Here is a 12691-nt window from a genome sequence, read left to right as displayed (position 1 = left end):
GGGGAGCGCTGTGGCTCGGGACACACACAGGGTAGCGGGAAGACACTCTCCTTACCGTGCGAGACCGAAAGTGCGGAAAACACGTCAGTTGAGGCCCTGACGGCTTAGCTTTTGAACACCCTGTATAGTTAGTGTTAAGCCAAGGCTCGAGGACTCAACGTATGGTTGCTGTGTTAGCCACGGACCGACCTCTCAAAGGCTCACAATATTTCCTCGCGACGACATCCTGACATCTAACCCGACAGCTTTTTTCTGCATACTGTTGGCAGATATTTGTTTTCACTCCTTGCCAGTAGTCCCTAGCAGGGGCCACCTTCAAAATGTAGGAGAGCTTCTCTAGGAAATACTGGTGGGAATTTCACAACATAATCTAACGGCGAAACAGAGAAGTATGAGCGGCAGTCAAATGAAAACTGACCGTCCGCCACATCCGGGCCACGGAATGGTTCCATTCAAAAGTAATCACCACACACATTACGACATTTACCACACTGTGAGCGAGACGATCAATTCCTGTTTCTCGAAACGCGTCTGGCCGCTGACGGAACACAACCGTCCCAATTCTTGCACTTCCTCGTCCAGCTGAAACTGACGTCCACGCTCGTCTTTCTTCAGGTCGCCAAAGAAGTGAAAATCTCACGGCGAAAGATCCAGGCTGTACGGAGGATGTTGTAGGGTTTCCCTACCAAATCACTGAAGCGCAACCTTCGCCCGATTGGCAATTTGGGGAAGGCATTATTGTGCAACAGGACGATTCCGCCCGACAGCATTCCTGGGCGTTTTGACTTTATGGCACGTCGTTGTTACTGCAGAGTGTGTTCGTAGCGCTGCACATTGACTGTGGTTACACGCCCGCCTGAGGAACTTGGCGAGCAGAGGAAGCAACCTGTTGCACGATAACGTCCGCCCCCACACCGCCAACCGGACGGAGGCTACGCTTGAGCGATTTGGTTGTGAAACACTGCAGCATCTTCGCTACAGCCCGGATCCTTCGCCGTGTGATATTCGAATGGTTCAAATGGCTCTGAGCACTATGGGACTTAACATCTGAGGTCATCAGTCCCCTACAACTTAGAACTACTTAAACCTAACTAACCTAAGGACATCACACACATCCATGCCCGAGGCAGGATTCGAACCTGCGACCGTAGCGGTCGCGCGGTTCCAGACTGAAGCGCCTAGAACCGCTTGTCCACACCGGCCGGCCCGTGTGATATTCACACCTTTGGCGACCTCAAGAAACACATGCGTGGACGTCGGTTTCAGCCGGAAGAGGAAGTGCAAGGCTGGGTGCTTAAGCGGCCGACTGCGTTCTAAGCTAGACGAACTGAGCATCTCATCTCCCAGTGCGATAAATGTCTTAACGCGTGTGGCATTACATTTGAGGGGAATCTTTGCATGGTCCCGTTGTGACGGGTATTCAGTTTTCATTTCCCTCTTGCATCAAATCATCTCACTAGGGCTGGAAACTCCTGTTAGTTTTATTTTTTCTCCGTGTTTGCGAATCAAATTTGTTTTAAGAAACTACTCCTTTTGCAAAACATAATCCATTTTCGTTTTATTTTTCTTTACCCAACCATGTTTCGACACCTATGTTTTAGAAAGAAGTAAAAAACAGTGTGCATGACAAAAAACGAAATAAAACCGCTGAAAATGTATACAATGGAAAAATGTAATCACAGAACATGCACCACTGTTACTCTCGGAAAAAATATTAAAAAAATAATAACTCTATGAGCAAATTCTGGGGACTACTTTACAGGTGAGATGCTATCGAGCCATAAAAATGCGGTAACAGCAACACAACCACTGCAATTCCTTCATCACAATTAATTTAGTTTCAAGTGAGCAGCAAAGAACTGCACAAGTTATACTTTTCAGGCTTAAATATGGCGAAACATGTTTCGCTACAGAGTAGAGAAAATACATATACTGTGTTTTCCAGAGAGCGGCTTTTTTATAACCCCATAAAAAGAGAGTTATACATTCAGGAGAATTATCTAGGAACATATTCAAGGGGTAGGTAAGTGGCCGAGTGGCTAGGGCCTCCCGTCGGGTAGACCGTTCGTCTGGTGTAGGTCTTTCTCGCTGACGCCACGTCGGCGACGTGCGTGTCGATGGGCATGAAATGATGATGATAAGGACAACACAACACCCAGTCCCTGAGCGGACAAAATCTCCATCCAGCCGGAAATCGAAACCGGGCCGTTAGGTATGACATTCCGTCACGCTGAACTCAGCTACCAGAGGCGGACGGTAGGTAAGTAAAGAGCCATTATTTTATATCAAAATACTTCAGTCCGTAATTTATTTATGTTTCGTAATATCCTTCGTGGCTCCGAACAAATTATAACTTCATCGTGATGACTTGGTGTTTACACTCACCGCGAGTGCCGATGTCATGTGCCAGCATCGCATCAGCTACCTCGCCCTACAGAATTTCCGGTACCCAGTAAACACACGAAGTCATACAACCTTCTCAGTCATAAAAATCTTGCAAGATACAAATATCCCACTTTCACATTCAAAATGTTTACTTCAGAGGAAGATTTCAAATACGTCCGTGTCTTCGCATTCAACACATCAATTTTTGTAGTGAACTTTTCTATTTTTCCATTTAGTCCTCCAAAGCAACCGCGCCACGACACACATGGCTTTCTTGGTGCACACTGACAGAAACGGTAATAATATGGGCCTATTACTTGGTTAATTACAATTCGATAAAATTAATCAATCAATTTAGCCACTAATAAAATTTGTCCCAGCCAATGGAACCCAACGATGGGCTGCCTAAGTAGAGGACCATCGAAAATTGGGGCAAATCAGTTTTCGTATTCACCGCTTCATTAATTTATAAAAACCACAAGATTGATAAAACCGGTAAAAGTTCTGGGCCGTTACGTTAAAATTTTGGCAGCAGAAACGCGGGTCATGAGTATTTCCCGTGCTCGTTGACCTAGCGCGACAACAGGTTAGCCAACTTAAACGCCATGAGCTCGACCGGCCAGAGCAGGAACCGTCCTCGCTGCCACCCCAGTCGAGTTGGCTACATGAATCTTTTTCACACGGGAGAAGCACACTAATGTACTGCATCCGAGTACAAAACCGAGGAGAGCCGCTCTCCGACCCCCATTCGGCTGCACATCTTAGGACATGACTTCTTTAATGGTGGTATTGCGGGACAATCATTGTAACTTGAACACTTCTTTTGTTTGTCCGTGTTTGGGTTCGTCTTGTTATTAACGCTTTTTGCTAATTTAATTTCCCATATGGCGAAGCAATAATACACAAAAACTGTTTGCATCAAAGTGTACCCACAAGCCTATATTGCGGCAGTGCAGGAGTTGCTGCAATTTTATTGTATATGAACTGGCTTCCATCAACTTGGAAGCAGCCTTTTGCGGAGCCAGTTTTAGCTAGGATGCTTCGCAGCGTAATGCACGTGGTTACTTCGGCCGCTTTTATTACGGCTTTACGCCGCTTCTACCGCGAGCAGCCATTACAACGATTTCGTCAACGCTGACGTGTTAGGCATCGTCACGAAGCCCCTGTCTTTGTGTTAGCATCCGTAACTCCTCATGGTTAGCCATCTTTTTTTCTCGTTATTTACCGCCAAGAATTCATTTTAATCCCCCAAAAAACCCGCTCGAAGAACTGGACGAGATATCATTTGTATTTTATAGGTTTTCCATATATTTTTCTTGTAGTAGATCAAGACGGCTGCGTACCAAGTAATCGAGAATTGTAGGGTGATTTCGTTTCAGTTGTCTAACAAGACTACCTCACATACATGTTGTTTCACGAACTGTATACTTTGATTTATTTATCTGTTATTGATACGTATTTTCCTCCTTGTCCCCTACAATTTTTCTGTTATTAGTTCTGCCAACCGAAACTTTTGCTTTAAGTGAGTAGGTTCAATGTCTTCACTGTCAGCGAACAGAAGAGTGGCAGGACTTCTAAAAGAGAAACCGTGGCAGGTAGAGCAGCTGATTCTTTTATTCTTTCAACATACATAGCATCTACGAGGGCTACTAGGAAAGTAAGGTCCGATCCGTTGTGAAATTGAAACCACGGTGGAAATCAAAAATTTTTATTTATAACGGTCAGCTACAACTTCCAGCTACTTCTCTACATAGTCACCGCTCTGATTTAGATTTTTGTCGTAGCAGTGTACGAACGTTCCAACAGCCTCGCCACAGAAAGCAGCCGCCTGTGCTTCCTGCCAATTCTCTACGCTGGTCTGCAGCTCGTTGTCTGTGCCAAAATGTTGTATTCATGGCCAGCGATTCATCTGAGCAGAGACCAAAAACAGACGGAGCCTAATCCGGGCTGTGTGGTGGGTGATCGAACACTTCCCATAGAAAACGCTGCAGGAGCATGCTCATTGCCCCTGCAGAGTGCGGCCGAGAATTGTCACGAAGAAGAAAATGCATGACAGCTACTTTGCATGGGCTGCTTAAAATCATGCGAAATCTCTCACAGGTAGTTCGTACTTGGCGGGAGACGTGCTTATTGTGCGCTCAGGACAGAAAAGAGTGATCGACGGGCGTACAATAAAATACATTTATGCACAGCTTCACCGGATTTGACGTATGTCACACCTGATGTGTGCACAGTGGAAACTAAAGTGTGTAGATGACATGAGTTCGATAGAGCTACGTCCTTCTACGTGTAGGATTCTTATTGTGTAGATGGGATATGCTAACATTTTTGACACAAGGACAGTGTCCTCTTAAATGGAACGGTATGTACTGACGCCCTTCATTCTCAGCTATGACCTGAGAAAGGCATAATATGCTGAAGCAGCGATTGTGAATAAATAAATTCCGAGCGCAGAATGTTGTCATTTCTGAAAACTCTCGTCAATTTACCTCTATTACTGAGATATGTATCACTGGATGTGTCAACGCTTCACTGTCTCTAATGATATCCTCACTTGAAAATATGCACGCATGGTCGTAGGACAAAGAAGACTGCTGCAAAAATCGCGGGAAATGCTAACATTCTGTGGTACCTGCACAAATTCCAGTTCCATTCAAGTTGGATAAATGATTGTTTCTATTGCCTGTAACCATGTAATCATCTTAATCTTGTCTTTACATAACTATATGCAAGGTAAACACAGAATTTGGTTACATTCCCCATTAAATCGGTTGGAGCATTAATCGACCACAGTAAACATATATGTTTCATAAGACTCCTTTATCGACAACTTCCTGCATCTCTTTTCGTGTCAACACACTGAAGCCCGACCCTCGATTTACCCACAGTGATATTGTTACTTCCACTGCATTTCGTACTGCTGTACACGGAAGCTACCAGCCGTTTGTATGACATGATGCGTTTCAGCTGCTGCTCATCGGTTGTAGAATAGAAAATCACACACTGATTGTCCGTCGCAGGTGAATAATGAGGTTATATTTCAATAGACATAAAAATATCGTGCTTCAAATTAGATAGCTTTCCTCTTTACCAAATAAACAAATGTCACAGACCGTAGGTTTTATGTGATGTAAATACACACATCAAAAAACGTTTTGCATGACCTTGGTTCCGAGAGTTCCGGAACCTGTACAGAAAGTTGGGAGAGAGATCAACATAAACATCATTTCCGCCCTTTTTATTGCTCATGAAAACCACAAATTGCATGTTGTACCACCATACAGCGAGACCTTCAGAGGAGGTGCTCCAGATTGCTGTACACACCGGTACCTCCAATATCCAGTACCCAGCTTTGATGCATGTCTGTATTTGCCGAGGCATACTATCCACCATTTCATTAAGGCACTGTTGGTCCAGATTGTCTCCAACGGCGATTCGGCGTGGATCACTCAGAGTGGGTGGTGGGTCACGTTGTCCATAAACAGCCGTTTTCATTCTATCCCAGGCATGTTCGACAACAGGGTTCATTTCTGGAGAACATGCTGACCACTCTAGTCGAGCGATGTCGTTATCCTGAAGGAAGTCATTCACAAGATGTGCACGATGGGAGAGCGAATTCTTGTCCATGAAGACGAACGCCTCGCCAATATGCTGCCAATATGGTTGCACTGTCGGTCGGAGGATGGCATTCACGTATTGTGTAGCCGTTACGGCGTCTTCCATGACCACCAGCGGCGTAGTTCGGCCCCAAATAATGTCACCCCAAAACATCAGGGAACCTCCACCTTGCTGCACTCGCCGGGCACTGTGTCTAAAGCGTTAAGCCTGAACGGTTTGCCTCCAAACACGTCTATGACGATTGTCTGGTTGAAGACATATGCGACGCTCATCGGTGAAGAGAACGCGATGCCAGTCCTAAGCGGTCCATTCGGCATGTTGATTGGCCCATCTGTACCGCGCTGCATGGTGTCGTGCTTGCAAAGATGGACCTCGCCATGGATGTAGGGACTGACGTTGCGCATCATGCAGCCTATTGCGCACAGTTTGAGTCGTAACACGACGTCCAGTGGCTGAACGCAAAGCATTATTCAACATGGTGGCGTTGCTGTCAGGGTTCCTCCGAGCCATAATCAGTAGGTATCGGTCATCCAGTGCAGTAGTAGCCTTTGGGCGGCCTGAGCGAGGCATGTCATCGACAGTTCCTGTCTCTCTGTATCTCCTCCATGTCTGAACAACATCGCTTTGGTTCACTCCGAGACGCCTGGACACTTCCCTTGTTGAGGTCCTTCCTGGCATAAAGTAACAACGCGGACACGATCGAACCGGGGTATTGACCGTCTAGGCATGGTTGAACTACAGACAACACGAGCCGTAATGAGATTTTCACTCTGCAGCGGAGTGTGCGCTGATATGAAACTTCCTGGCAGATTAAAACTGTGTGCCCGACTGAGACTCGAACTCGGGACCTTTGCCTTTCGCGGGCAAGTGCTCTACCAACTGAGCTACCGAAGCACGACTCACGCCCGGTACTCACAGCTTTACTTCTGCCAGTACCTCGTCTCCTACCTTCCAAACTTTACAGAAGCTCTCCTGCGAACCTTGCAGAACTAGCACTCCTGAAAGAAAGGATATTGCGGAGACATGGCTTAGCCACAGCCTGGGGGATGTTTCCAGAATGAGATTTTACTCTGCAGCGGAGTGTGCGCTGATATGAAACTTCCTGGCAGATTAAAACTGTGTGCCCGACTGAGACTCGAACTCGGGACCTTTGCCTTTCGCGGGCAAGTGCTCTACCAACTGAGCTACCGAAGCACGACTCACGCCCGGTACTCACAGCTTTACTTCTGCCAGTACCTCGTCTCCTACCTTCCAAACTTTACAGAAGCTCTCCTGCGACCCTTGCAGAACTAGCACTCCTGAAAGAAAGGATATTGCGGAGACATGGCTTAGCCACAGCCTGGGGGATGTTTCCAGAATGAGATTTTCACTCTGCAGCGGAGTGTGCGCTGATATGAAACTTCCTGGCAGATTAAAACTGTGTGCCCGACTGAGACTCGAACTCGGGACCTTTGCCTTTCGCGGGCAAGTGCTCTACCAACTGAGCTACCGAAGCACGACTCACGCCCGGTACTCACAGCTTTACTTCTGCCAGTACCTCGTCTCCTACCTTCCAAACCTTGCAGAACTAGCACTCCTGAAAGAAAGGATATTGCGGAGACATGGCTTAGCCACAGCCTGGGGGATGTTTCCAGAATGAGATTTTCACTCTGCAGCGGAGTGTGCGCTGATATGAAACTTCCTGGCAGATTAAAACTGTGTGCCCGACTGGTTTGGAAGGTAGGAGACGAGGTACTGGCAGAAGTAAAGCTGTGAGTACCGGGCGTGAGTCGTGCTTCGGTAGCTCAGTTGGTAGAGCACTTGCCCGCGAAAGGCAAAGGTCCCGAGTTCGAGTCTCAGTCGGGCACACAGTTTTAATCTGCCAGGAAGTTTCAACACGAGCCGTGTACCTCCTTCCTGGTGGAATGACTGGAACTGACTGGCTGGCGGAACCCCTGCGCTAATAGGCGGTGCTCATGCGTGGTTGTTTACATCTTTGGACGGGTTTAGTTACATCTCTGAACAGTCAAAAGGACTGTGTCTGTGATACAATATCCACAGTCAACGTATATCTTCATTTATGGGAACCTGGGTGATGCAAACCTTTTTTGATGTGTGTATAATCCGCTAGTTTCTCCATTCGCAGTTGGCTGCAGAAGATAAGAAGAGATCCCGTACGATAAAATTAAAATTTTCCGCTTCGAAAGAAATTTTTGCTTTCATTGAAAGCTTGCAGCCCACAGAAGAAAGATAAGAATAATACTCCTTTCTGCAAGTTTCCTGTAGTAAAAATGTTAACGTACTAAGCATTGGTGCTACTTACGCTACCGTATCAGTCTGAGCTAGTTGAGCCAGAAACATCGCGAACAAACGTTGACGCAGGATTTCATATCAGTAGTGCCGACAAAAACACTTGACGAGTTTCATTATCGTCACAGACTCTTGAATGCAATCGTTACGCGATTTACACTAAACAGGTTCCAATAGAAACCGCAACGGCTACTGTGAAAAATTATGCAAGATGGATCACTTAAAACTTGCACCGCAAATATTATGGAAAACGAAGAGTGCTATTGATGTGTGGTTCTCACAGAATGGATTGGTAGTCAGAGGCTCGTATTGTTAGCCAGTCAATGGGTTGTAATAATTCTTAGAAAGTTATTTTTCGTGCAACGATACACGTTTTAAACTTAACGATGCTTATTGACATTAACAGAGTAAAAGTGGAGCGAATCAGAATGTCAGTGGTGTTTGTTGCAAGATTCTGCTGCGAGTCGTTTACGAAATATCATATTTTTAAAACTTTCCACACCAACACTTGTACAGTAACTGTGGTAGCAGACATGAAAGAACAACACAAGTGCATACACTCTTATGCGGATACTGACCAGTAACGAGACAACTGACTATCACAAGTTGTGTTCAAAATGACCATCGGTAGTGGCAATACATGCTTCCAGTCTCATATAGGACGACTGCTGCACACTGCTAGCATTTTAGCATATATCCGGGTGTCATTGGTATATCATTGTAGACAACGTCTTTCAACTCTCCTTACAGCAAAAAAAGTCTACAGGCGTCAAATCGGAGGAACGGGCCGGCCGAGGTACACGTCCTCTGCGTCCAATCTCACGATTTGAAAAGCATTCGTGTTCTATGGGCTGGACAGCCATCATGTTGGTTCCACAGGTTCCTCCTAGTCTGCAGAGGATGGTCTTCCAACATCCGCGGAAGATGGTCTGTTAGGAGGCGGCGGTAATTGTGCGCGTACAGTATTCCGTCTATGAAACACGAGCCCATTACCTGATGATTTACTGTCCCACAACCCACGTTTGCATTCCATGGACGCTAACGTTTCACCTTATGAAGCGAACAGTGATTGTCAGCAGACCAATAGCGCATATCTGGCCGTGATTGGTAAATGTGGCTTCGTCACTACACAACATGTACAGAAGTTAACACGATTCTCAGTCATTTCCATGCAGCTCTTGATGGAGAGAGATGTGATAGGAATGGAACCTTTGTCGATGGAGAACGCGTCGACACTTACTTACCTGACATGCCACGTCCTCGTGCGACTGCGCGGGAGCTAACGTGAGGATCAATTGCAAGCCGGCCGCAGTGGTCTAGCGGTTCTAGGCGCTCAGTCCGGAACCGCGCGACTGCTACGGTCGCAGGTTCGATCCTGCCTCGGGCATGGATGTGTGTGATGTCCTTAGGTTAGTTAGGGTTAAGTAGTCCTAAGTTGTAGGGGACTGATGACCACAGATGTTAAGTCCCATAGTGCTCAGAGCCATTTGAACCATTTGATCAATTGCAACAGCAGCAACAACATTAATTTCCGCCTCTTCTGTCGTCACTTGTTTCCTTCTGTTACGCTGTTAGGCGTTACACTACCACTATCAGTCAACTGATTGAAATAGTTGATAAATAATTGCTGGGATGGTTGACGTCTATTGGGATATCTTGCCGCGTACACCGTACAAGAACGAACTGCGTCCTTCCTGTACTCTACATACATGATGAGCAAATCGGCGCTTTCTGCATTGGTGAATTCCATCGTCCACTCACCACCTGCTGAATCGACTGTCACAAATAAACTGACTATCAAGTCGTAATGCACTCAAGGAACACACAAGCACACTATAAGCAGACGTCCAACGTCTTAGCTAGCAATTACGTTGCTTGAATGGCAGACAAGTGTCGGTATGGAATCTTTTTTAGAATACGATATCTCGTAATCGACTCACACTACACAGAAGCAACAAACACCACTGACATTCTAATAATCCCCGATTTTAGTTTGCTAATGTCAATAGGCATTGTTCCACTTAAAAGTGTGTTTTCACAAAAAGTACACTTTATTATTATTATTATTATTATTACAATCTGTTGATTGGCTACCAATACGAGCTCCTGACTTCCAATGCATTCTGTGAGAACTATAGATCAACAGCATTTTCCATTTCAGAAATACCTGCGGTAAAACGTCTGAAGTGATTCATCCAGTATAATCCATCACTGTTGTCAAATACAGCATCCAGTCTTCAGAAGCGAATGTGATGAAACGGAAAATACTATCGCTCGTTGGTTCTGTCATCCTCAACATAGCTCGCTTGTGTACTGTATAACAGACTCGTATACTGGTGGCGATTATAAGTGTTTTCAACGAACCACGACGCATGCCTTCGTTGCATCAACTAGCACGGTAATTACAGAAGCCTCATACAATGCTCGCTGAAAGCTTCGCTCTTGGCTGGCTACACAGGCTAATGAATCTCCTAGCCGGTTCCTTTTCCACGTCTCCTGATGGTAGTTACAGCAGTTTGTCGAGTCTAAAGCAACCAAACTGCGTGTGAGACTTTGTGTGTAACAACATTCCAAAAAACACGGTTAATAATAACACTGGCTATTAAAGGAGAAGTGTTAACTCTTTTGGGCTTTCACGCATATGGCATTCTTGTACTTCAACATACATTTCAGAACGAATCCTTCTCTGGAGTGAAACTCGCTGAGAAATGTAAACTGTGTGCTGGACCTTGCCGCCTTCTGCATGGAGCAGCATCCAGTCAACAACGCGTCCTATCGTTTGCCGGAAACATCGTTTCGATATCTTGAACCGCTCAAGAAACAAAAGAACTGTTACGTCTAAAGCGAGTCACTCCACATATTTTGTGTTAGGAACGAGTCTATAAACATTTTGGCTATGGTCCGAAAATGTTCCAAAAGACACTGTATGTACTCGTATAAAAATGTATCTTAAATCATTATGTATTCTCTGTCACGATATTGTATAAAACTGTTGACCAAGTTAAATATGTAACCATGAAGGTTTCAACATTTGATGTGTGTTCTATAGTGCTCCACTGTGGATGGGCAGCTGGGCTGGTACTTGTTCGGACAAAAATTTGAAAATAAATCTTATGCACCCGACGTCGATTTTTAGTCATCGAAAATGAAATTCCTGACTTTCATAGGAACAGTAAACGATCGAGAGTGTATAAAAATACTCTGTACATGGTGTTCTGAAAATAAAGTGTCACATGTAGTATTGGTCAAAACTAGAAGAAAAGTTCCTATAATGATTTGCTCAGAAACCGATACCTATTGAGCTATGGACCAATCTGTTCTCTGATTCTCATCTGTCTGTTGCGTAAATGTAGACACTTTAGGCAGTGCTGCATGTATTTACCACGTGTCACGACACGTCCTTCAACCCTTCTTCACAGTGAATCACTCACCTTACAGATACGCTCGGCTCCACTGGATTGCGTCAGATGTCTGGTCACACGCTACTGTAAGATTTGCGCATTGCCGATGGGTTGGCTTCTAAATGTTCCCGTAGCGAGAAATCCAACGAATTCGCCATCCCACCGGATCTACTCGACCAGTCGACCCCACTTGAAACTTTCTGGCGAGACACTGTCGCATGATCCATACATAATGGGACAGTGTCTAATGGTCTTTGTCCTTCTGCAAGGATAACGTTCTGCTGTAACACTGGTAATTCATTTCGGTGATATACATCATATGTAAGTCTGCCACTGACAATTCCTGGCCATACATCGATACTACAGCAATTTTGATGCCCCGCCCCCACGACTGCTCGAGGTTTTATTCCTGTCCACACGTGCTTCTTATGGTAATTTACTGCGGCATCTCTTAAGAATCCTACCTCATTTCTAAATAAAATGCAGACTGTAAAGTGTGGATCTTCAACGATCCCTTTCTCGACAGATATTGATTTCTGGACATATCATTATTGGAACTTTTCTTCTACTACTGACCAATACTACCTCCTGTTGAAATATGTGATACTTTTTTAAGCACCCGGTGTATCGAGCTGCTTTCCGATAAATTTCTTCACTTCTTGGCATGAAGTTCTGTTTAAAGAATTTGTCTATGTACGAGAAAGCCGGCCGGGGTAGCCGAGCGGTTCTAGGCGCTACAGTCCTTAGGTTAGTTGGGTTAAAGTAGTTCTAAGTTCTAGGGGACTGATGACCTCAGAAGTTAAGTCCCATAGGGCTCAGAGCCATTTGAACAACTTTTTTTTTTTTGTACGAGAAAATCACTATTACTGGCATCTTGCCCACTCGCGACACAGAACAATGCAACGCAGCACATTCTGCCCGATATTGCAGGGCGTCACAGCCATCGTATACTCCTCTCATTTATGAGTACCGTGCCATATTCTCACCCATAAGCGGTA

General features: G+C 45.3%; 1 protein-coding gene across 1 annotated transcript in view; it reads right to left on the bottom strand.

Annotated features, from left to right (window-relative positions):
* The window catches only part of LOC124805025, a 54196-nt gene that overhangs the window by 31135 nt on the left and 10370 nt on the right, over positions 1-12691 (bottom strand). The gene's annotated exons all lie outside the window — the stretch shown is intronic.

Source organism: Schistocerca piceifrons, chromosome 7 (genome assembly GCF_021461385.2).
Source record: "Schistocerca piceifrons isolate TAMUIC-IGC-003096 chromosome 7, iqSchPice1.1, whole genome shotgun sequence".
Classification (NCBI taxonomy): Eukaryota; Metazoa; Arthropoda; class Insecta; order Orthoptera; family Acrididae; genus Schistocerca; species Schistocerca piceifrons.
This window is presented reverse-complemented; position numbering and strand designations above follow the sequence as displayed.